The 27179-nt window shown below is 38.9% G+C and overlaps 1 protein-coding gene across 8 annotated transcripts in view; it reads right to left on the reverse strand.

The window, feature by feature from the left end:
• Positions 1 to 27179, reverse strand: part of fat3a (FAT atypical cadherin 3a) — a 215463-nt gene that overhangs the window by 172362 nt on the left and 15922 nt on the right. The window contains exon 2 of one of the 8 annotated variants that reach the window (XM_077565582.1): positions 28 to 85. The exons of the other annotated variants lie outside the window; for them this stretch is intronic. The gene's annotated coding sequence lies outside the window, so the exon portion shown is untranslated. The remainder of the gene's footprint in view (positions 1 to 27; positions 86 to 27179) is intronic. 8 annotated transcript variants of the gene reach the window in all.

Below are 27179 nucleotides of genomic sequence, written 5' to 3' on the forward strand. Positions count from 1 at the left end.
TTATAATAGTGGCATTCCTGTTCTGACCTGAAGTAGCTGCTTTTGTGAGACGAAAGCTCCTGTTTCTCAGTAATCGCCCGGGGGTCTGCACACAATAATAAAACATACACATTCACACAGATGTGTATGCAACTGCATACCCTGACTTACACACAGCTGTTTTCTTTGACGGTAATTGAGCATTAACATCTGGACAAGAACTTAACTGCAGGAATTTTTTTTTAAATCTCCAGTTTTTTTTTTTTTTCAGGCCCCAACCAACAGCAAATACAGTGTGTGCAGGTGAGTGGTTGCGTACAAATATCCCCTCCATCTGTCACATATCATATTTTCAAATTATGCAACAAGGTGCCATGACAGTCATAGACTATAGGTCATATACCTGACCTGTTATGACCTGTTATGATCTTGGGCAATTTGAATCATAACGCCAGAAAATCACACCAAAATCCATACAGTGCCTACTGTGTGTAACATACATAAATAGATACAGCAAGGCTCAAAATAAGAAGCACCGCATCAGAGTTTTTCGAGACAAAATTTGCATTTTGCGCCTCATTAAAACACGTTGAATAGCAAAACATGAGAATCAACCGCTGAGACGTCCCAAAAAACTTCAATGGGTTGCGTCGCTCACTTCGCTCACCGCGTTAGTCGGAAGTTGAGGCAAAGCTCTGTGCTACCTACGCTGAACCAGTTAGCTAGCAATGAGCTTCAGTTAGCTTTTGCCGTGGCTGTGGTGGAGTCACTCCGAAGTCAGCAATCATCGCCTTTGCAAATGAGATACACTTCTGACAAGGATCATTCTGATGAGGTAAAAAAGTTATGCTAAGGGCTAGGCTAATCAAAGTTTGACATGGCTAGCACATCTAACATATGAATTAAGTGCAGCATTGCTTCGGTGATCGAGTCAACTTTTTGGAACAGCGTTAAAGTGAGATCCAACTGAACAGCAAAATAGCAGCCAAAGTAATTAGTGTTTGGACTCGGGAAAGAAAATGTCAGTGGCGAGCGGTCAATAAGCTATAAATGCAGTGCATGCCCAAGCCTTTCAATAGAATCATTAAAAATATTTATCTGTCGGTGTCCTCTATTATACAATACCTTAGTTATACTGTTTTGGTCTTGAATTCCTGTGTAATTTGTCCTGTTTTCATCGTGGAAAGCTGAAAAGCCAACAGCTTGTTTTGCGCATGCGCAATGAGATATCAAGTTGTTTCAGTTCCTAGAGGCTGTTGACTGTACGTGCGCATGAATGGTAAAAAAGCTCTAAGTGACACAGCTTATCTGCCACAACGCGCATGTGCATAATAGGCTTATTTGAAATGTTCTGCAGTAAACAGTCAGTGGTTCAATTCATTGCAGAGTCACAATGAGTGCCATTTTCCCGGTGAACTTTTGAGGAAAAGAAGAATATTTTTTTAATTCCAGGAGGTCATCCTACTGAAGTAAATCATCACAATAACGTTCAAGCCAGGACGTACGAGAAACTAAAATGGCTAGCTGGCTGTTCACAGGTTAGCAAACTTGATTGTTGGTTGAAACCTCTTGTGGCTCCGCTGCAATGTCATTTTTTCCTCTCCTGGTGTTACGGTCCACGATGTTTTGTGGCCATTTTTATTTTTTTTTTGTGGTTGTGAGTGGTGGATGCGGGGTGTGTGAGAGCTCCTCCCTGATTGGTGGCTCTTGTTCCCGACTCTGTCCACCAATCAGGGCAAGGGAGGAGCGTTTGCTGTACGAGCCTCAGGTGCGGGACCAGCTGTGGTCATTAGTGGCAACAGCTTAAGAGGTTGGTGGTTAGGTCAGGAGCGGTCTGGCTGTTTATGTGAGTGTCCAGCCGAACCTTTGTTTGTTCGTTTTGTAGCCAGCCGCTTTATACCTCTTGTGTTGTGTGTTTGTCCCGCTGTCCTTTTGTTTCACTGCAATTTAGACATAAATTTGTCTGGTCGTTTTTAACCCACTACTCTTTCGTGTTGACTTGCGCCATAATTCACACATTCATTTATCAAACCATTATTCATTCGACATTGCACTTGGGCAGTTTGGAAGGTCGGGAGAGTGGCCCGACATTCGAGAGCGTCAGCTCTGTTCTGTTTTGTTTCTTTGTTGAGGTATAGTGTAGTGTGTTTCGTCGAGTGTTGCCCCACTCGTGTGTCGTTACACCAACATGTCCAACCTTTACAGTGTGCCCTTTCTCCACCACTTCCCTCTTCCTTGTGTGCTAGCCGCGCGCCACAACATCATTTCGTGCCACCCAAATTGTAACACCCGGGTTGAGCCCACTTCATGGGCACAAGCCAGTTCCGAATACTGTAAATTTCAACGTATTGGCAAATTTGTGGGCATGTGATTGTGTCCTTTCACTTACCACAAAGCTGGTTACATTACAGTGTTTGTGCATCAACCTGCGTCAGTCCTGAATATTTCCACTTTAATTTTATACCAACACAGTGGTATGTAATAGTAATCAATTTATATTTTATATTAAAATTAATAATAAAAATATCCCCAAAATTTTAACATACTGTATGTGTCACTCCAGCATGCCCACTCTCAAAGGTCACCGCTTGCAACTGAAAAATGTATTTGCTAAACAGAGCCGTAAATGAATTACGATACGCTATGCCATACACTATGCCATACGCTATGCCCTGGATTGGCTGGCAACCATTTCAGGGTGTACCCCACCTATTGCCCCAAGCCAGCTGGGATAGGCTCCAGTGCCCCCCGCGACCGTTGTGAGGACTAAGCGGTTAAGAAGATGGATGGATGGATGGATATGTCATACATCAGCCAGGCAAAGTGGTCTATTGACAATTCCGAACATCCGGGCATTTTTGATATTTCCGCAATGCAACGCAATGTAAATGCTTCCTTTGTACGGTGAAAACAAACGGCGGATTGTATTGCTTTTGCCTGCGATTATCATATAAACCAGGTAGATTGTTATAGTAGTCAAACAATATTTTATCACATTTTGGAATGAAAAGAATCCTCACATATCAAATTACAACGATCCAAAGTCCAATGCTTTTTAATGAACAATGAGAGTAATTTCACAGAGTAACACCGCTATTTTAACTCAAAATTGTCTATTATACATACATACATACATGCATGCATACACTAAGCATCCTTACACAAAGTCGTAATTCAGAGTTTTCAAGAAAATTTAATAAAATTATATATATATATAACGTGTCGTGACCGCATGTAAGTTCGCCACCACTCACATGTTGATCATGAGGTAAGAGATCACGCAAGTACAGGACTGACAACCCCCCCGTGCCCCTAACCCCAAGTTCACCCACCCGAGTAGATTTCAATTATGTGGGAAACACTCTAATTGTAATCCTTTTATGATCAAATTACATTACCTCCTCATAAAATCAGATACAAAAGGAAAAATAGGGCAAAGGCAACTTATTTGGCTTAAAAAAATATATACCACACTAGCTTGAATGTTTACCCATTTATGATCTTCAGTCCATTTCACATTCTCCATTTTGGTCAATCGAGACAAATGGAAGCACAGCTAAATCCAGAGGGTACTACTTAGATTGTAGTCCAAAAAAACAGTTTCCAAAGAAAGCAAATATGTCAGGATTGATGTTGGGAGAATTTAAACAAACTGAGACAGATAGTGTGTATTTTCTGCTCAAGCCGACAAACGCATCCTAGCTTTGAAGATTTGCATCATCGTAAAAGCTGGAAATATAGTTGGCATGTACTGCACTGACGTGTCTGATCAAAACTAAACAATTTACATTCTGCTTCTCACAAAGAATTTGTCTGTTAGAAGGATGTTTTGAGTTTTCAGCTTTGTATTCCATAGATCTACTCATTAAATCACCATTGCAAATATTTATTTGATTTGGCACAATATAACTAAATTAATTGATGGATAAAGATTTTGTGAATTGAATCAATTTTGTATTTTACTGACTTAAGTCCTGCAGGTTTTGCATGTTGCCCTTCTCCAACACAGCTGATATATGATCAGCTCATCAGCAAACTCTATAAGCCTGATAACAATACTGTTGATTGGAATCAGCTTGTGCTGGAAGTGAGAAAAATCCAAAACCTACAGAACTCCAGCCCTCGAGGACCGAGATTGCCCACCTCTGCTCTACAGAGCCCAAAAAAACAAAAAACAAAAAACAAAAAAAAACAATAACAAATAATAATAACAACAGAATCTTAGCCTCATCAATACTCGTGACCAGGGTTACAATAGTTTGGGAATTTTCATTATACTTTTATATTTATAAAATCAAACTGTGTGCATAGGTGGAGTTTTCTTTGTTTTGGTATTTTCCTAGACTGTGCCGATAAAACGGTAGAGCATACTGGGCATTTCCGCCGTTGAGTGCCTTTGTGAGATGGAACAAAGTGTTTCGCAACCATTCGTAGCAGCCGTTAGCGATATGGTGACAATATCAGCTTTTACACTCCAAAATTTGCAAATTACTATTTTGTATAATATTTAGTAGATCAAGTTTCTTTTTTTTTATTAGACTGTTTTTCATACCATTTTAAATGCAGTAGTTAAGGTGTATGTGGATGTGCATTTTCTCTAAGATTGATGCTTCTCAATAATTTTTTGCTATGCGCTCCGCCCCAGGAGGAACAAAGTATTTCTGACTTCTGAAGGCTTGGATTTCTTTGCTAAGTAAATGTGCTTTACATGTTTTAAGCAGTTATGTTAAAATTATCCCTCGCAGGGAAAATACTACCTGGCCTGTTTTTATTTCCATTCATTTCATTACGGTTACTATATTAGCACTTTGTCTACATTTCAATTGTGAAAAAAGGTGACTTAATTAAACATTGTGCTGCAAGAAAAGTGCTGTTATCCCGAAGCACCAATCACAAATATATTGTTCAGTAATTATTACCCATGTCGTCAAAAATATTGTGATGTCATTTTTAAACTATATTACCCACCCCTACTCCAGTCCCATCTCTCTGCCGCCACTACAAATAGTATCATTTGAGTATAAAATTGTGATAAGTAAGCCTCTGCAGGGGAATACTCCTTGCACACTCTGACTATGACTACGTTTACCTGCAGTCAAAATTCGGGTTAAAGTAGCACTAAGGACTACCACTTTTCAACCTTAATAAAATATTTTCATAACTCTTATTATAAAACATCGACTTAAAACTAGTTGAATGGTACCTTTGCCATGGCCTGAGGGGGTCTGTATCATTTTTACTGGCACTAAGCATTTTTGAGGAAGATGGTAGGAACACTACCACAAAAAAAAACTACAAATGTGCTGAATGCGCTTGTCCTCATGGGAAATAATCTTCCTTCAAGCATAACATTACCGCTTTTGTCCATATGGCACTGCCATAACGTAAACTGAAAGTTCCTTAGTGTTCAGAATTCTGGTTTCTGAAATAATCAAGGTAACACGTTAAAATGTGTGGCGGACAGAGTTACTCTCGTTTACATGGTCAAGTAACTCTGTCCGCCACGCATGTAAATGGGATACCTCGATTTATCAGATACCGGAATTCTAACATTAGCCCAAATATTGACTGCATGTAAACGTAGTCAATAAGAGCGCCACTGCCACCTATTGTAGTGGATGTGCAATTACACTTTACTCTAGTATGGCAAGAAAAAACATGTTCCCTGGGGTTATACCCAGCCTCCCACCCCACACACCCCCATGAGCCTGGCATCGCACCGTTGCCCACCCCCTATTTGAGAGGCACTGTCTTACATCAATCCCTTCGTTGCTGTTCAGTATACAGTATACATTCTATTGGAGACCTTGTTGCTGGAACTCGCAAGTTGTATGAAACTCATTTCACACAAGGTCTGTGTAAAGTAGCCAGTTTTAGCTATTTTTTTTAGACTGGCACAACTTCAGGTCAGAGTTCATTTCAGGTGCTCTCAAAGTCCTGCCTAAATTTAGCTCACAGTTTAGTCAGTTGACAGCAACAAGGAACCTTGCACCAAATTAACTGTCATGGTCTGATTGAAAACAACAAGCCTGGCCACGGTAAATTGAGTGTAATCCTGTTTAGTCAGGCTTGTGCGGGCTCATACGATGCCTGAAACCACAAGATCTCCTCCTCTTCACAGCATATGTGGGGCACCTTTAATTCTGTCTATATGCAGTCAAAGTCACAACCTAATTGTCGCCACATTACTCTTTCTCTAGGTTGTAGAAACTGCACACCTACTATAATTTGTGTCTCAGTGTGAGTTTCCATCCCATTATTTTGCTTTTCCACCTCCCTTTCACCTCAGTCTCGCTGGAGTGAGTTCAAGTTTCTGGTCTTAAACTCATTAGTTCAGGCGCCTTATAATCTGTTACAAACAAACAGGCAAACATCCAAGATTAATGGCAGCTCAGTGACTGAGAAAAAGGTTGGCTGAGATTTACTGTAAGGCTACTTTATAGCTTCACACTTTCCCACACCTACACACACACACCTCTGCCTCAATTTATGTGTGGGAGGAACTTACAAACTGACCGTTATTTTACCTCTGTCTTTACCAATTGTCCGGCTTGTCCCTCAGTCTTTTGTCTTTCTCCCCCACTCTTCCATCCAAGGCTATGAATGTAGCTGTAGCAGAGAGGAGGGGGTGAACTACCATGGCAGCAGATGCCAGGGACTCTTCTGGCTCATGCCCACTGCCGAGCATTCCAACATCCGAACACTACGCTTTCAGCCAACTGCAATAACAGTCACCAGCAAACAAAGGCTGCCTGGCTCCCACCACCTTAAGATGTTAACAGTTTGGCAATTACATCATCATTCCACGTCCAGCATGAATGAGTCAACACAGTCTGTGAGTGTCAGTGAGTGAGTGTCCGTTCACTCAGGTGCCTCCTTTGTGTCTGAGAACCAGTTTGAATTTGAGCCCTATTGAGTTTTAGTTGCTAAAACATAGTTTAATGGCTTTAACCAGTGGTGTAGTGGTCCCTGAGAAGTGGATATACTCTGAATATTCCCCTCTTTTTTTTCAGCTTAGAAATGCGCCCTGTTTTAGAAACAGCGACATGTAAGAACAAGTCAGCATTTAGTACTCACAATAATAAATTCATCATTACTTGATTAGGAGCAGTTTGTAATGTAAAATGTATTTATGACACAAACATGAATAGTATGTTATCTACTATAAAATTAAAAGTAAATTTTCTCACGTTATCTAGACCTAAAAATAAGGGGGCAAGCTTCATAGACACTAGTGGGGTTTCCATCCAATTGTTTTGAATTTTTAAAGCAAATGTACTGAAAATGCGCAAAACGGACATGCAATTTATGCCCGTTTCTATCTGTTCTTTTGCGAATATTGAGAGGGGACTATACACCATGGAGATGTGAGCCACCAGTAATTTAAAAGAAGAAGAAGACCAGGAAGAGACTGTGTCATGCAATAATGTCGTATGAGTTTGCGTTTGTAATTCTTGATAAACCATAGCGTTTCTTTTCAAAAATTCACATTTTCCGTTTTTAGATATGCTACAAAATCCACCCCCTCCATGCGTAAAAACTTTTTGGCGAATTTTGGGCACTTTTTTGAATTTCTAGCGTTTGCATTCAGTCTTGTTTTTGCAATTCTTGAAAATTCGAATAAAAATATGTGGATGGAAATCTGACTAATGAAATAATTAATGTCTGGTCAAGGCATTTGTTCATTCATCTAACATCACTGTACAGTCTGCCCAAAAAGTCGAACATAATGGTTTAATTATACAATTACTGAAAACTAACAATTATACGGGTGCTCCACATTATCCTAATCCAGCTGGTTTAGTTGCGTTGCTCACGTTAGGATAACGTTACATTTCATAGCATTAGCCTATTGCCAACACGCACAGTTTAACTACAATGTATTGGCGACAAAATCCTCCTCTGTATAGTCATATTGCCAGTAATTTAAAACAACGATTTGTTTGGAAACAACCTTAAAAACTTACCTGGGAATGATGTTTTCATCGAATTTAGAGTATGTTCTTTCGATACATGCCGTCACTCACTGTTTACACTCACGTTTATTTAATTTCTGCCCCGCTCACATTTCCAATCATCGCACATCTTTCAAGGACACGTAGTGACTTGTCAAACAACTAGAGTGGCGTTAGCACCTTACGTGTTAGCAAGAGATTCCTCTTCATGACCCGCCCGCCCTATTCATTCTCTGATTGGCGCATCAGTTCTAATGCTTTTAAAAAAAAAAAAGTTCTAATGCTTTTAATTAACCATTAAGGCAGCGAGTGCAGGCCAGCCAGTTAGAAGGTCATGGCTCAATGGCGCACATCAAGGAGGATTCAGAAGTGGGTAGACTGACAGAAAATAAGTGAGTATACGCCGTATACCCGCGTATACCGTGGACTACACCACTGGCTTTAACTAACTAACTAACTAACTAACTAACTAACTAACCTGAAGCAACATGCCTTACACCAAAGTTAAAGGAAAGTCAACCCCAAAATGTTTTTACAGCATATATTGTATGCGCCCCCACTAGACTAAACATGGCATTCTGATTAATATTGTGTTTTTGAAATATGAATTAAGCAACAAAATCCACCAATTTTTTAACCATCTTAGGGGGCGGCCATTTTGCTACTTGCCGTTGCCTGAAAATGACATCACAGCAAATGCTCAGGGCACAGAAAAATAACGACCAATCACAGCTCACCTTTTTTTCTGAGTTTGGTCATGTCACGTTCGCATGCTGAGCTGTGATTGTTCATTACATGAGCCCTGAGCAACTGCAACAGTTTCAGTCGACAGCAAGTGGCAAAATGGTCGCCCCCTGAGATGTATAGAAACAGGAGAATTGTGCTGATTTATTCATATTCCACAAACACAATATTAATCAGAATACCGTGGTCAAGGGCATGATATTAGGGCATACTTGGGCTCGGACACCCCGCAGTAGAGGAAGGCAGCATGAGTAATAGCTCATTTGCCTTAATAACATCTTTGTGACAAACCTGGGACATCTGTTTTAATTAGGGATGTGCAAGTGCTGATACCAAGTATCGCTCAAGGTATCGGTACTCACGACGGCCCTTTTGTAGCAGTTATACAATCAGGAACCAGAAATTAGAACAATAGAAAATTGCTACTAATTACATGCAATTTTGAGGAAAGATGCTGTATTGTGGTATAGTTCTTTCTTTAAAATTATCTGTCATTATTCTTTTGGGTAACGGGGTTGGGCATTTTATGTATCAAAATTACTATTGGTATCGATACTTTGTATCGGTGTCTGTTCTTGGCTTTTAGGATGGCAAGTCAAGAGTTGAGTAATTGTACTGGTATCGGTCAGAATTATTTTTTTTCGAACATCCCTAGATTTACTGTTCATATGTCTCCTTTAAGATTTAATGCAAATTCACAGAATTCAAATGTACTGTATGACAATGACAAAAGTTTTCCTTTTTAATCTTTATATGAACTTGGTTACCAAATGTAATCTCCATGTGAATCTATGCCAAGCGTGGACTGTCCTCAGACTGCTCATTACGGCAGCTGTGTTCTAAGGAGATGACAGACATGAAACAGGTGGACGGTGAAAACAACAGGCCCTCTTGTGTTGCTGAGTATTTTAGCAGGATCCTTAAATTCCAAACTGACTTCAACTCTATTAATATAGATACTTGATACTGCAAGTCATAATGGGACAACTCCTGTATGTGCAAGTTAATTATAAAGCAATCACAAAAGAATTCCAGGCAGAATTTGCTTGGAGGTGAAAATAACTTTGTCCCCAAATTCATTTTTGTAACTTTAAGTACCAAAGGACAATACAAGAACAATGTGCAGCACGTGATAGTGTTTCCCTGATGTCATGGGAGACGGAGGCCGCACTAGACTAGACTATATTCCAGCCTGCTCATAATAAACCCCATTATGACTAAAACAGATTTCCTGTGGTTAGCCAGAGTCAAGATCAGTTTTCTTGAACCACCACAGTTCATATGAAATCCTAACCTTTAGAATACATGGCTCCATTACAACTGGTTTGGAGAAAAACATGAGGATGTCATGTTTGTGGTGTCAGTACGTCCTCGTTGTCCGTTGGCGTTGGGAAGGAAAATCAGTTTTGGCATGATGACATTTTCCATAACCCCACTCTTCAAAATGACTCTTCATAAAAGTCCGCATTGGTGATTTCTTCCTTAAATCAAAGTGTTGACAGGATTGTAGTGCTCTCATAATAACATTGACTCAGGTTTATCACTTTTACTGTTGCTGAGCAGCTGTGCTGTATGAAATGTATTTGTCATAAACATCAACAAATATGTTATTATTTTCAGAGCTTTTTGATGTGAAAGGAAATTGTCGTTATCCTGCCAGCTGCAATATAAAAAAATACAAAACATTTTTTTGCACCCAAGTCCGAGTCCAAGTCATTTGTTTTTAACTCATTCACTCCCAGCCATTTTCACTGAAGTAACCCCCATCGTTCCCATGCAAAGCCCACAGAATATTGTGTTTTATTGCTATAAAAACCTACCAAAAGAAAGGAAAAAATTGTATATTTGTATCTGTTTCTGATTTGCAGCAATTTGCAGCAGTAGAATATAGTTAGAATTTAGCTAAGTTTTTTTTTTTTTAAGTCAGGAACACAGTTGCGGCCACAAAATATTTAAAAAAAGAAGGAAAAAAAGAATTTAGCTATGTTTGATCATTATTCACAAACCTGTTAAAAACACCGGCAAAAAGAGCTTGTTGCAACATGGCCCTGGCTGATCTCTTATACTCTCCTGCCACCTGCTGGCCTTTTTTCTTAATAACTAGCATTGCTTTAAGCGACACATATATATATATATATATATATATTAGTGATGCACCGAAAATTTGCTAGATAGATAGATAGATATACATACACATACAGTGCTCCCTCGGAGTTTGAACATAATTTGTTCCTGTGAAGTGTTCAACGTCCGAATTGTTCAACCACGCAATATTTTTTTCTCATAGGAAATAATGTAAATGCCATTAATCCGTTCCCAAGCCCCCAAAACAGAAAATGGTTATGGTTTTTTTTACATGTATACCCCGTACAGTATTTACATAATAAAAAATACCTCACCTTTTGTGTTGTGGTGGGATGGCATCAGTGGATAAAAAATGCTACGTTTCTTTAATGGTGTATTTTACATTGGGCTTATGGTTAAACTACTATGGGGTCCTTGCGTGCGCTCTTAACATCAGGCACGTTGTTGAACAGCTAAGGAGGGGTCTTCGTACCAATATTTACGGAAGTAGTCAGTCACAGTAGTTGCAACGGCGCGATAACATCCTTCCTACATTCACTGTAGTTCGTAGCACTGTACGTTTTCCTTTGCTGCCACTGGCACCGCTGTCTTTCTTTGGGCCCATGTCGAAGAAAATTGTCCATAAAAAATTTAAATGCACTCGCAAATGTGCAAAGCACCTCCGCGAGTGTTCACTCACTGACTGGAAATAAGCAGTGCTTCGTGTCAATGACCGCAACGTGAGCATTTGGCATTGTTCGGCTTCACTCGGCTACCCGTTCAAGGTACGTTCGGCTTTGCTTGGGTGTTCAAACTTGAGGTCAAACATCGACTTTAGTAATTAAGAAAATGTAAAAATCCAATCTTCTTCAGCCAACATCTTTAAGATGAAAATCACGTGATCACTCCCGATTTTTGAACACAAGATCAGATCGGGTCAAGTCGAGACAAACAGTATTTTCATTTTCTGGACTATACCGCACTTTCCATACAGAAATGTCAGTTAGAGTATATTGTTACCAGATATTGGGGAAGGTGACAAATAGTTTAATTAATGATTGTACTGTTATAAAATAAAATGTCAAAATTGTAGGAGATCAAATTGCTAGGTTTTGTTGAGATCTCAAATAGTAAAAAAAAATAATAATAATAATCTACTAAATCCAACCTGATTAGCATACATAAGTCATGTGAAATTAAAATCACAAAGCAAATACATAGTTTATGTAAACATACAACAAATAATTGAAATTAATCAATGTTGCTGAGAAATGCAAACCATTCAGCAATCATTCAATATTCCCTCACGACGTGTTGCCTTTTCTACAACCATAAAAAAATACTTTGACTTAGTCAAAACAGGTGTTGTATGGAGTCCCGCAGTACATCTACTACATCTGCAGTTGTAATTGTTTCATTATTCATCAATAGTATAATTGCTTCTCTGGAGTCGTATAGTAATTTAGGCCTTGAAATGTCTTCATTTGCTATCTTGTGTTCTATGGTGATTAGCCAGAAAGTCTGAAAAAAAAACGATGTTCCACTTGTGTCTTGGAGTCAATATAGTGCTACAATCATTACAAATAAAATTAAATAAAAACTCACACTGCAATGCAGGAAAATCTGATAGAAACCTGTGCCATGCAGACAGTATGAATGATGAAAGTGTGAGCGAGTGAATGTGAGTAGAGAAGTGTTCTTTGCTCATGCTTAGTATGCACAGCCATACTCCTGGCAGTGGCACGGCAGCAGAGTGTTGATTCAGATCAAAGATTGCTGCTGAGCTCCGTTCAGTCACTTATTCACTACTCCGGCCGGAGCTTGCATCCTAATGGTGTCTTGTACCATGATCCTGACTGAAGGGTGACTATTTCTCACCATAACAACATGTTCTCTTTTGACATTAAAAAAAAAAAAAGAAATGTATGTTTTACCGGCATACTGTAGCTAATCCACTATATTATATATAATATTCTATTTGATGCAATAGCGCCACACTGCTGGATGCAACAAGAAGATATGGGTTGTGTTTCAGGTCTTTCAGTGTGGAATTTACTGCATATGCTCTCCATGTTCTCTGCAGGTTTTTTGAATGACAAGCTTTTGATTAATTCACACACAGCAACACATTTGCCATTGGAACTGTGGTACAAAAAGGTTTAGTTTGTTGACAGGAGGAAGTCATCATTAGCTAGTATTTAAGTGATGCCATGATGCTGTGGGCCCGGTGGACTCTGTCAAAATATTTGAATGTGCTTCAATCATGCAAAGTGACATTTGTCGAACGAACAGCTCCTCTGACGGATGATGGACAGGTGTGACTATTGGTATGCTGCAACATGTCACTGAGATTTCACACTGGACATGCGGCCTGAGAGAGAATCACAGAGCAATTCAGTATGCATGTCCAGTCTATTTTGCCTCCCTGGGTCAAATATTCACACCCCATCTCTCAACAGACGGAATTTATTGCATCTTCTGCAGGACGCAGAAAGCATCCCGTGCTTTCATGCAGAAGGCCTGCCTGTCACGCTCAGTGTGCACTGCAAGATCAAGACATTATACAGCCATTGCAGTTTTGCAAACAGTGGATGACGTCTCCTAGTTTTTGCATTTCAAAATCCAAGTCTACGAGAGTCAGCATAATAATCTTGTGTGCATTTTGAGATAAAAATAAATAAATAACAGAAGACATGAAAAACTGTCAAGCCTTTATTTAAGCATTTTCTTTAACTTATTCCCTTTCTTCTACTTATTTTTTATTTTTTTAGTTAGCGCTGAAGTCAGACAGCATGGACATTGATCTGGAACTAAATGCCAGTTGGAAAGATTTAATACAGCAAAAACAAACAAGGCAAATAAAATGGTGGTGAAATGTCAACATAATTCTCTATGCGTAATAAAATAATCTTGTGAAAATGATTTCCTTTTAACTACATAATCTATATTGCAATTAGAATTCCAATAGAAGAACACGGGACTTGGAGAATAGAAGAATACACGTAAACATATTTTTTATGGTGTATTTTTCAGCTTTGTTTTGCAAGCCTGAAACCACATACCATAAGTGGGGAAAATAAACAAAACAAAATTTCTAAAACAGTTTGACCTCTATCCTTGCGCTGTATAGTTTATGGCCCTTACGCTAATGCCTTCATGTTTAGTTCTAAAAAGAGAGATTGGCATTTTGTATATCACCCTTGCCCTCCACATCTGCTGGGAGGCTCTCAGTTACTAAGTGGCTGTTTCAAAATCCACGACAAACTGGAGAGTCGAGCTGCACCACAGCACTATGTCAATATTCATGCCATGCTGAGTGACCTGACATTTACAAAGTGATGCTACATAACAGCGCTCTGAAATGATGCTTACACTCTTGGGCCACACACACAGAACACCCATTGCTCCTGCACACAAACAAATTTTCTACAATTTAACATATTCAAAACACAGGGGCCTCTGCACCCTGCATAAAAATAAAAAAAAAAGACGCATCTTCTTTTTCGTTCAGGGGCAAGGCTACTTTTCCATGTTTGGTAATTTGGTAGACCTCGCTAGGCATTCCGTTGGACCAAGGGTGTTTTCTATTAGCCAATTTAGTGACAAAAAGTAAACTAGACAGATCTAGATTTTTAGATCAGTTTGGTGTTTTCTAAGTTGTGGCACAAGTGGTATAACGTGATTTTGGTAGGTTGCGCTCTATGGTGGATGTCACCGTATTTCATTCGTAAACAACTGTGACAACAGCATGCTCGGTGAAGCATCTGAATCCTTGTTAAAATAATGTCATTGAACTCATTATCATTATTATTATTATTATTATTATTATCATCATATTTGGCATATATTCTAACGTACCCCCTTGACCAACCCAACTTCTTGTGTGTGGGGAGGAGTTGTTATACTCAGACACACAATAAGCGAAGTGCCATTACGTTTATGCATGCATGAAAATCAATTAAAAAATTTTTTTAAAACATACTACCAAACATAGCCGTCATTTGAATGGCGGAGATTAGAGTGCTGAACGTGTTTGCGTAACTGCACACCTTAAAGCTTGCAAGTATTGTTTAAACGACTTTCAGCCTTAAGTGACAAAGCGACATGTGCACTTGGTGGCATTTTTAACTGTCCCAATTGAGATTATAGGCACAAAAAAAACACAATTGTAAAGCTCCAGAAGACGGAAGTGTACACGTGTAAACCTCCGTTTCACCCTTCCCAATTTTCAGACAGAAAAGAAAGATCCAAACTAAAAGCTAAAATTGAAAATTTCTTTAACACATTTATTTTGTCAATATCCTGAAAGCGAGGGAACAGACGGAAGCATCACGAAGCTTGCTAGCGGACGTACGTGTATCGAAACTAATAGATTGACTGTCATTTAAGAACCTGCTTCCCTGTCTCTTGATCACGTCCCTGTGTTGTGTCCTCGGTCCAACTCCCGGTAAAGTGCACACATTCAGCCAAACATTAAGCACTTAAATAAGCTTAACTCTCATGTCCCGGCAGAGGGCAGTCAGTAACGACACACTATGCATGTTTAAAATAATTAAATAAAAAAACATCAACTTTCCAACGGTTGAAATGGTCCAAATCAGAGCTAAGACCGCTAGACTCCATTAGTTTTCAATGAAAAGTTGGTAGCAGGCTACCAGCCGGCCTACCCATAATTCACCGCGCTGCCGAGATGCGCTCTTTGCTTATTGGGGGTGCAAGGCGGTCTCCAATTGCCTACTTCACATACACGGTTAACTACATCATCCATCCGTAACATACTTTACACACACCGATCTTAAGCAATTAAGAAATTAATTTCTGCTTCGGCAATGTCAAGGACTGTGTGTGCCTGCATTGATTTTACAGAGGTTGAGAGAAGTCATTTTGATTGGCGGGGAGTCATCTGCGCTCCATTCCACAACGATGCAAATGCTGGGGAACGCCCCTTGCCACCTGCGCTCGTCTGCCAAAAATACAAAAAGAAAGAAAATTCCATCTATGCCCAATTAAACCACACTTTGCATTAGAATTTGCGCTGAGCATAAAAATAGGTTCCACAGTCTTTTTAAAAAATATTCCTGAGTCATTATATCAATGAATATGTACACTAACCATACTATCCTTAGTTACCCACAAGCCTCTAAAATGGATTAGAAAACATATCTAAAATGCGGCAAGGTCCTAAACCACTGGCCAGGGGACCTTACAAAATGTCTTTAAAATATTAGAAACATTTTTTTGCCCAGTCCAGCACCATGCAGCAAGCAGTCTCTCACTATGAGCTTGGAGGAAGTTAGTCCTGTCTCTTCTAGTGGCAAAAAACTGTGCCACCTTTTTCTCCGCTTTCAGTATTTCTACATGTTCTGACAGTTCTGTAAAACATTGAGGCATCACACAAGGGTGCAAAAACATCTAACGCACTGCAACACATAGAGAAGAGTCATCATGATGGAGAGAGTGTGACAGAGAGTGCCAGACAGAAGTGAGGAGCGTGAGATATAACACGTTCTCTCGTTATATGTGAGCAAATTGCTAAATTTTATATTATGTACAATACGACTTCTATATATTTATCTACTTCATAAATACGTTATGATCAAAAATGATTCTGGAAGTTTTCCTTAGCAGAAATTAAAATGGAAGAAATTATTTTAAAACTTGTATGCCATTTACAAACCTTGAAATATTTCACATTTAAATCATTATCTGTTCATGGCTTTTAGTTTGGCTACATTTTGACAAAGAATTTGAATAATTAAATGTCCATTATAGAAGGCTAGTCTTCAAGCTCACTGTATCTGATTTTTTTTTTAATTCATTTCAACGAATTATTAGACATTATATATATATATATATATATATATATATATATATATATATATATATATATATATATATATATATATATATATATATATATTATTTTACACTAATTGGTATTAGCTTTATAAATCAAGAATTACTCCAAACTAATTGAACATTTATGTTAGATTGGGCAGTGTCTTCCCCATAAATGATCCTTGACAAAAAATTTACACTGACTTTAATAGACAGCAATACCACACAGTCAGTTAATTGCTTACTTTTCGAAGCCTCTTTTAATCTGCAAAGGCATAGCATGTAATAGAATGACAAGCAATAGAACATACAGTTGGTGGACTGAATCCAAGTCTATTCCAATTTCTTTTAAATCAAATGGTGTGAGGATCAAGGTTTGTGTATTTGTATTAATCCAGTATATTTATGGACAGCTTATATGATCTTTTATCTGCTATTCATGGCTAGCAAAAAAATATACAGAGTAAGATGAACAGGCAAATGAAAAATATTGTAAACATCTTTTATTGTTTGCTATTGCCAGACAATATGGATTTTTAGCATGATATTCATATATTACTGTATTTTTGTGTGCTTTCAATAACGGAGTAAATTAGTTTTTTTTTCTTTGTTGTATCAGTGTCATCTAATGCAATCAAAGCCAGTTAACCGAGAGCTGCCAAATGTTACGAGTTGTCCGTGTTTTGTTATGGAAATCAATGGATGCTGCCGCGTTCCAGCCGTAACATGAATATTATGGATATTTTAAAAAGGCTAGCTTCGGTGACGTAATGTGTCACTGCTCATTCATGAGCATCCAACGTTAGCCGAAAGCTACCGTATTAAGGCTAACCTTGATAGGTGCTATTCATACCAGCGGTGAGAAATAATGGCAGCGACACAAACACTCAGGCACAGACAGCGACCTCCACCCAATTTAAAACTATTTGCGGTGATCGTAGGCTTTTATCTGCCGTGATCGGAACGCAACAAGTTAGATGTTATGCTAACCGCTACACGCGTTTCAAATGTGAAATACAAGCAACGCATGGTGGTTTTGAGGACGGATTTGAAATGGTCACATGCTAAACAATACTGCTGTCTTATGTTGTTTTGGCACAGTTCAACAACTGTTCAAAAAAAAGTGAATACACTCCTGGTCTGCCAAGTTTGTTGCTCACCATTCTGCCTGCTCACGTTTGTTTTTGTCCCGGTAGTGATAGGTTGCCGGGTTGTAAAGTTTGGGATGTCCGCAAACAGAAACGACATCTTCCTGTGTTGTCGCAAATCTCTCCGCGAAACTTGCCGCGTCCCATCGCACAAAACGACTCATTCGCGCCTTCCCACGCACCTTCGCTCCTGCTTGCCTGAAATACATTGACTGCAATACAAACGCACCCCCTCAAATGCCTCCTTCGCTTTTGGTGTGGACGTTTTTTAGCTTGCAGACTGTAGAAACGCCAGTGCAACAGGAATATTTGTTTTTTTACAGACAGTTCTCGGAATGGATGGAGCGGATATAAGAATTTAAGACTTGGGTAAATAAAATTTTAGACCTGGGATGAAAATGTGGGTGGGTTTTTTAGACATTTAAGGCCTAAAATTTAAGATTCTAAATTTTAGACTTTTTAAGACTTTTTTTAATGCAATTATACTAATAATTTAGTAAGCAAGATACGCTGTGGTAACGGGGTCTCTCGATAATGTACCTGACAAAAGGTTAAAAATATGGAAATTCAAACAAATTGTTCTGAAAGTGAATTTCAATGGGTTGGCAGCTCTGCACACTTTGTGGCTGTTTATGTGAGGTCAGACACTGATGAGAAAGCCTGGAACACAATCTTCGTTGTAGTTCATCTAAAAGGTTTTGGATGGGATAAAGTCAGAGCCAGTTGTAAAGGAAGTCAGGACAAAGCAGTCTAAAAAAAATCCTTAATTGTGGTAATGCTTTGAATAAAGCATTCAAACTAATCCATCCATTGTTTGTGTCCTCTCAACATTTCACCGTACAAATTGCTTCTTATGTGAGCTTTGATGACTGTGCTGGCTGCAAAATATTTTTCATTGGCAAGAATAATAACATTTGCCCAAAAAGTACAGACGTGAGGGTCAAAAATCCAGGGAGAAAGTAGCATGGACTGACCAGACAAAGATTAACCAAAGTAATGGAAAGGCTAAAAGCTTTGAGAAAGAAAGGATCTATGTTGATCCCAAACATACACGCTTATCTGTGAAAAACAGTGGAGGTCATGTCATGACTTCGGCTTGCATGGCTTATTCTGGGACAGGCTAAATCATCTTCATTGATGATGTAACACAAAAAAATAGCAGCATCAAAACGAACTGAGAAGTCTACAGGAACATTTTGTGAAGGAGTGAAGAAGTTTATCAGAGGCCACAACTTTGGACATATCACAGGCTTTCAGAACTTATGGCAAGCAAAAAAAAATTTAAACTAAGTATTAAGGTTTATTCACTGTACGGTATAGAATTTGGCTTAAAATGTATATGTACCGATATTTTTACTCATCTAAAATGTTTTTTTTTTTTTTGAATAACATGATCTTCTGAGTTGTTTTTAAGAATAATAATCACCTTTTTAGTCATTAGTCATAAATACATGCATATTCAGGAAAGTTGTCCTCTGCATTTAGCTCATCACAATTCGGAGCACAGTAAGCACACTGTTGCTGGCAAACACTGGAGGAGGGGGCAACAGCCCCCCGGGGAACAGTTTAGGGTAGACTATCGGTGTCTGCCATGTGCTGCATCTTTTGTAGCTCTGCCCACGCATGACAAAACTGATTTTTTTGCCCTCTTGAAATAGGATCGCCATAGTGGCAAACGACCATCTTAACCACTTTCTAAACTAACTAAACCTCAACTCATCATTCGCCTATCAGTGTCCTCCCCAGTCCTCCCCTGACTCAGATTCAGTGTCCTTATCATGATAGCCAGAAGGAGTAGCCATCTTGTTTGTGAGAACTGACAACCTAAATATACAAATTGGATCTCTATTTCAAGGTTTCCTCAAGGGATAGTAGCCTTGAGTAGTTGTTACCCTGTTAGGGCTTTGGAGTGAAGTGCAGCCGCTACAATCATCAAAATAGACTCCAATTTCTATTATCTAGTAAATATGTTTGCCACTTTACGGCGTACACCAATGTCATTTCACATGAATTCCTGCAGAGAAATTGCCAATTTAGCCAATTGACGAGTCCCACTCCTCTCACTGTCCCCACACAGCCCAACCTGTGCTTTCAGCATTTTAACAATCAATGATGGCCAAGTTTTACAAGGTCCAAATAAATATCTTCAAAACAACATGAGTCAAATCACAAAGTCTAACAGTTTCTTCCATGCCTTCACTCAATGTAGGCTGTCAGAGCCAATTAGTTGAAACATGGGATAGACTCCAGCACAGCCGCGAACCGAGTGAGGATAAGCGGTACAGAGAATGGATGGATGGATGTAGAGAAACACAGTGACACATTGATGTCATCAGATAGCAGCATTGCCTGTTTCTGTTTGTGAACTGTATAAAACAAGAAGGTGAAGACATCCGAAACAACTCATTAAACAGACTTTAGGTGATAAAGATGACAGATGATCGAACAAAACAATGGACAATTCCAAGATGTACTGTAAAATGATGCTGGTTAGTAAATATTAGGGGTGTTCTCAAAAATACGGGAATATATCGTTTAAAATACACCTATCGATACGGAAGTGTCAGAATCGATATTTCACATTCATTCATAAAGTTTCCCGGCGTGTCTGAAAGCTGCTCCTTGCTGTACAGTACGCACACATTTCGACCTGACATGGGGCTGGTGGTAACGTGCTAATAACATTAGAATAAGAAAAAAAAAATCCCATTCAGCATAATTAAAATATCATTTGGGTATACATCAAAATAAAAATGTATGTCAAATAATGTAAAATATTGGGACATGTATCGCCTTGAAGGTCATCGGGTTGTATGTGTATCGTGATATGTATCATATCCCCTGTGCAGGGGTGGCAAATCCAGGTCCAGAAAGTAAAAACCCTGCCAGTTTGGCTTTAGCTCCAGGTGCTAGCTAGCTAGCTCCCTAGCTAGGTCCTAGGTGCTTGGTTACCTGCTATGAAGCTAGCTAGCTAGCATCAGGGATTAAAGCCAAACTGTGGCAGGGTTTTTACTTTCTGGACCTGGATTTGCCACCTCTGCCCCTGTATCATGACACATTGTATTGTGAGGTTTTTGCCTCACAATACCCAACCCTAGTAAACATTGTGTAAATTAAACAAATTTCATGATTTTGTGTTTGAGTGAAACTTAATAGACCAAATGCTTTAATAAGGGACTGGGGCCGCGTGGTGCGTTATGGGTAAGGTAAACTTTTTGGCTATCAAACAATATTAAAAAATGATGGAAAGCAACAAAGAAGGCTGTGATTTGGACCATTTCAATGGATGCAAAGATGATGTTTTTTGTATTTAATCTATTTTAAACATTCATAGACTGTATCGTTTGATACTCACACTGACTGCCCTCTGCTGGGACACTAGTGAAGTTTAGTTCAGTGCTTAATGGCGTTTGGCTGGATGTGTGCACTTTACCGAGACTGAGGAGCGACACCTGGACGTGAGAAGGAGACACGTAGGACATTTCTTCAATGAGGAGTCAAGAAGCTGGAAGCAGGTTCATAACGACCAGCTGCGGTGCATGCCGTGTGACCCACAGCACCTCTGAAGAACGCATGGGGATATTTACTGCTGACGGCACATACCGGAATGAAATGTCTTTATACCACACTGTAGTTTCATGTAATATGTTGCATTGCATGCTGAGCAATGTAATGTTATCTTTTTTTAAATAACTAGTTTTGTAATGTATTACTCCCAACACAGGTTGTGTTTGAGCAATAAACACAACTACATGCATTCAAGTAAAGCATTGAATAAATATTTGCATATGACATTCAGAATATTTGTTAATGTCAAACTACTTGGGTCTGTTTTTTTTGGGTTTTTTTCATTTTAAATTATGCAAGTAATTAACTGATTAGAAAACGAGGAAGATGAGAGTGCAGTGGATCAAAAAATGTTGAAGACGTCCTCATAACATTAAACGTCGAAAGAATTAACATATAACGTGCTCTTCAAATTTGGCAAGCAAAAAATTTTGATAAAAAGCCTTTTTAATTAAGTGATTAATCCTGATAAATCAAAATTTAAAGATGTGATTCATCTGATTAAAAAAAAATATCGTTCGACTCTAGTATATACACTACTCTACTTACTATTTTATACTATACTATACTGGGATCGCTTGTTGCAAGATTTTATTAATCCCTTATCAACTTCAGTGACACTTCCACTGTGTAATTTCATTTAAAAGCAATTGTAATCATTTTTGGCTGGACTAAGTTTTGCTTAATTATTGCACATGGCAATTGAACAAACACAATTCATGGTTTACAGCCAGCTATTAGGCAGCCAGACTGGGAGAATAAAGAAAAAGTTTAAAAAAAACACACAAAAAACAGAACTTTTCCCGCCATGTTGTTCAACTGCCTGTCAGAAGCTTAGAGCTGCATGGTTCACAGCAGGCTTCTGTGTGTGTAAGGTGTGTGTGTGTGCTTGTGTGTGTGTACTGTGCGTGTGTAACGTGACTGCATGCATGCGTCTGGTGGATATGTGTAAGTGTGCTAAAAAGAGCGAGAGGGAGCAGGAGAAGGGGCAGTGAAATGTTAATGAGGGCAGTCGGATGTGAACAAACAGCTTCCAGCCTGATGAATCCATTCAGACAAAGACAGAAACACAGACAGAGAGCGATAGCCGCTGCAGGAGGAACTTCAGGGGTCAAACACTCACATTTGAATATAAATGGACGCAGATGACCAAGCAACTTAGCTGCCATGTATGTCTATGTTTGTGTGAATCTGTGAAGTTGTTCATTTAGTGGTCACTAAGCTTGAATATTTAATGTGATTGTGGGCACAGTTTTTGGTTTGGTATAGGTTGACTGTTGGTATAATTGCAATTTCTGAGTGGGCAATGCTGAAAAGCTGAATGCTATTAGCCAAATGCTTAGATTTGAATGCATGTGCTTAAATCATCCATCCATTTTCTTAGCTGCTAGTCCTCACAAGGGTCGCTGGAGCCTATCCCAGCTGGCTTCAGGCAGGAGGCGGGGTACACTCTGAACAAAGACGAACAACCATCCACACACAATTACACCTATAGACAATTTAGAGAGTTCAATTAACATGCCATGCATGTATTTGGAATGTGGGAGGTAACCGGAGTACCTGGAGAAAACCCACGCAAGCACGGGGAGAACATGCAAACTCCACCCAGGAAGGCCAAAGCCCAGACTCGATCTCACGTCCTCTGCACTGGAGGCGGACGTGCTAACCAGTCACCCACCGTGCCGCCTGCTTAAATCATTTCAGTGAAATTATAATCCATTTCCTAATATGATAGTCAGTTGGTATCGAACCATCGACTGTACTAAAATGGGGTCCAAACGGGGTTTTAACCCAGGTTCTCCATGGTGGTAGCCAATTGCTCTAAGCACTGAGCTAACTTGACTTGTTCAAACTGATGGCTAATGGCATATTTATTTTGAAAAGTGTCATCTGACACTGAAAGAAAACATGAATTCAATAATTTCAGTGAAATTATAATCCATTTCCTGATATGATAGTCAGAACCATCAAATGTACTAAATGTAGTCTAAACAGGGTTAAAACTCAGGTACTCCATGGTGGCAGGCAATTGCTCTAACAATTTAGGACTACACACGTCCTAACCAGATATAAAACAAAAATGTCCTCTTAAATATGGTCTATTAACGATTATTTTAATAATTAGTTAATCGGCCCATAGTTTTGTTAATTATTCGACGAATCATATCTTTTAAGAAATTTTAATTTTAAGTTTAATTTAAGTTTTAATTTGCATCCATTATACTCAAAACCAGGACATTATTTCAAATTGACAGGACAAAAAATGCACAAACATAAATTAAGTATGATTTAATTGCTTGTTTGGTCTGGAACATGTCAGAAAATACGCAAAAAGTGCCTGTTGCTTCTCTGTGTCAGACTGTACAGTCTCACTAACTGAAAGGTCCGGAATGACACCGCCACAGGGATAATCCTGTTTCTATGAGTAATTTTGTAAAGTCTGGAGTTTGTTTTACCAAAATTTCATTATCTATAGACATTGATGATATTGTCAACTGAAGTTATTTTGTACACAAACCCACTAGCTGTGTGCGTGTCATTACAAAGAAAAAAAAAGTTTGGCTAATGAACAAATGTTAACGGAATGCTGCTGTTCTCCCTGTCAGATTAAATAGGAGTTCTGTTATGAAGACAGGTTTGTGATTCAGCTCACAGTTAGACTGGATTAATGCTAGACTCAAGTATTATGTTTTGATCCTGTTTGGTTGGGTTAACTGAATTTCTCGTTCTGACATAAAAACCTTTGTCATTCACAGAGATATTTCTGTATTTGTGCTCATTGCAAAGACGGAACTTTGAGAAGCGATAAGGATTTTAAGCAAGTTTAGAGCCTTGCTCACCATCCATGACAGCCTGCCAGGATTAAGCAGGTGTTTAGAGTTTACTGATGTCTGGTCTTTTACAACATTTAAAGATAAAATATTTTATTCCTCATGCACGTTTGCCTTCACCTCCCAAGCCTTTCATAGGAGCCAGGCACATTTCACACAAAAAAATCAGCTTTCTTCTCCCCAAAAGCACAAAGATGGAAATATTCAGCAATGCTACCAATACCCTGGTTTTGTACAGTTTCTGACTCTTCGGCTAATCAGTGAAGCTGACACTTCGTCTTCTTCTAATCTGTTTTCATTGCAAATTAGCAAATAACAAAATTCAATTACTGTTAAAAGAACATCCTAAGAATGTGACACTTAAGAAAAGCATGGTTTGAAAATTGCTTTTATTTATTTATTTACCATGGGGCTTTTTGCTAATAGCTCTGGCAGATACATAAATACTGCTACATTACAAAAATGCCACACTTGATGTCAAGCAGTCCTGAAAGTGATTCTGGAGTTAAAGTGCAAGTATCTTAACAGAAAATAACTGGTCAAATTTAAAGACACCTTGTGGAATATTGCTATTGATTTACTTGGCAATTAATGTAAATATTTTCTCACGTATTTAAAGCGTAAGTCACCCTCCAAACAGACTCTTGCTCTACCCGTCAATAATATTTGAAAACGACGCTCAGAGCGTTGCCTGGAGTGTTGGGCGTGGTCCGGCTGTGTTTGACAGCAGCAATGAAAACTACGATCTAAATAATTTCTATACTACAACAAGCTATATGCTAAATTTGCTTAAAACTAGAGGTGGCAAATCCATGTACAGAAAGTAAAAACCCTGCCACAGTTTGGATTTAGCCATTGGGAGCTAGCTAGGAAGCTAGCTAGCACCTCGGGCTAAAGTCAAACTGTGACAGGGTTTTTATTTTCGGAACTTGGATTTGCCACCTCTGGTTATAACCAAATGCTATGCTTATAATTCACTAACCTGAAAATCAGTATAAAGATGCACAAACGCTACTATTCTAACTCCAACTCGCTAAGAAGGCGTGTACGAGACGGAGCGGGTGGGTGGCAGAGCGACTACGTCATGTTGTGCAAATGATGTAGTAAATTGCTTCTCGTCCAATGAGAGGACAAAATTTTGTTCATCCAGTATTCAACAGGAAAATGGTGCCACATGTCAGACAGTTTTTGCCCCAAGCTTTCAACAAACATGCACTAAAATGTCAAAATAATGACCAGGACATGTAGACAGCATTTGGAGACACTCGCTTATACAGTTTATCAGCCCAAAAAAAAGTATTTAAAAAAAAAAGTTGATTTTGTGTTGAATATCACTTTAAAGTAAAAGTTGTTTTTTTTTAAGTGAGTTATAGGCGTTTTCATCATGTTTTTATTTAATGTATTTTTACGTATTTAAATTTGGCTTAAATTAGTGGTGTAGATCTGTATTGGCTAATAAGCAAATGTTGCTAGCACACATTTGCCTGAACATCATATTAACCATATGCCTAAACAAGCTCATGATTATTAAAAGAACACTGACATTTTGTCTTTACTGTATTAATATAAATTCATTTAACCCACCAGGTTGGACGAGGAGTATTTGAATGCTTCAGTCAGTCATGCACTTCAGGTTAGCATGAGAAGTACTTCATCCTCTGAGAAAAGTCTTTTAGACTAATGTACGAAAATAATTCCTGTTAATATGCCCAAGGTTGACTTAAGTGGACTCTTATATGCCAAAAATAAAATTACAATGTTTAATAAATAAGAAGCTTTTATAGTAGCTTAGCTTGCTACATTTCTCTGGTGGGTAGCTTCAATGTGTTGAAGTGTCATTTAATGAAGAATCATTTTGCAAATCGCTTGCTCAACACTGGCAGTAGTGGTTCATCTAAAAACACGTAAATGTGTCACGTAATATTAGAAGAGAATAGAGACGCTCCCCTACTTACGAACATTCGAGTTACGAACAACGGTACATACGAACATGTCTGCGCGCATGCGCGCATGTCAAAAAATGTTCGGAAAGAGATGCTGTAAGTTAGATTTTGTATTGCGCACCTTTTTCCGAGTACTGTAGTGCTTCTTTCCGCCGCTAATACCGACGCTTGGCGCTGTGAGAGCTCACCCAGCATTGGAGGCTCAGCAACGTGTCGAGGAGGAGGAAGAAGAAGAAACGCCTGTCGCTCATAGATAAAGCCATCGCACTCTTCGAGCAGCAAGACCCAAATATTGAACGTTGCACAAAGGTTGCAAATCAATTGAATGATGCCATACAGTGCTACCGCATCATTTATGATGAAAAAAGAAGAAAACTGTGCAATCGTCGTTAGATCGCTTCTTTCGGCCAGTTTCTAGTAAATCCTGCAAGGAAGATACTCATCAACCCTCATCTTCTTCTCCTCGACCCTCAACTTCTTCCTACATTGAAGTTACGGAGGAGGAAGTAACTTTTGAAGCCCATTCCAGCGACGACGAAGAACCTCTCATGATATAAAATCCTCCTCTTCCTCCTCCTCCTCCTCCATCAAATCCTTAAGCATCGAGTACATCTTCCAAAAGTAAGTTAAACTTCATTTTATTTATCTTATTACGTACATGTACATACTGTGTGTGTCTCTCGCTCTCTCTCTCTAACATACGTAGTACAGTACTGTACGTATTCTCTTTAAACATAAATTATAATACAAAATATAGCACTGAAGCAACTTACGAACAAATTCACCTTACGAACGATCGCTTGGAACGTAACTCGTTCGTAAGTTGGGGAGCTTCTGTACTGCAATAATCAATGAATTCTGACTTTAATGCACACTCAACACTTTAGCATAAACTTTGTTATTGCTTGCTGTTTGTTTTACTGTCTTCACTAAGGCATACATACATACTTGCCAACTCCGCCGATTCAGGCGGGAGACTCACAAATTTCAATCGTATCTCCCGCGTGGCTCCCGATCAGTCATTTCTCCTACTTGAGGTAAGGGGATTGCAGAAGCAGCGTTACACCAGATGGATAGTGAAAGAGACGACCAGACATAATTTTTTCGAGC

This window comes from Vanacampus margaritifer, chromosome 5 (genome assembly GCF_051991255.1).
Source record: "Vanacampus margaritifer isolate UIUO_Vmar chromosome 5, RoL_Vmar_1.0, whole genome shotgun sequence".
Lineage (NCBI taxonomy): Eukaryota > Metazoa > Chordata > Actinopteri > Syngnathiformes > Syngnathidae > Vanacampus > Vanacampus margaritifer.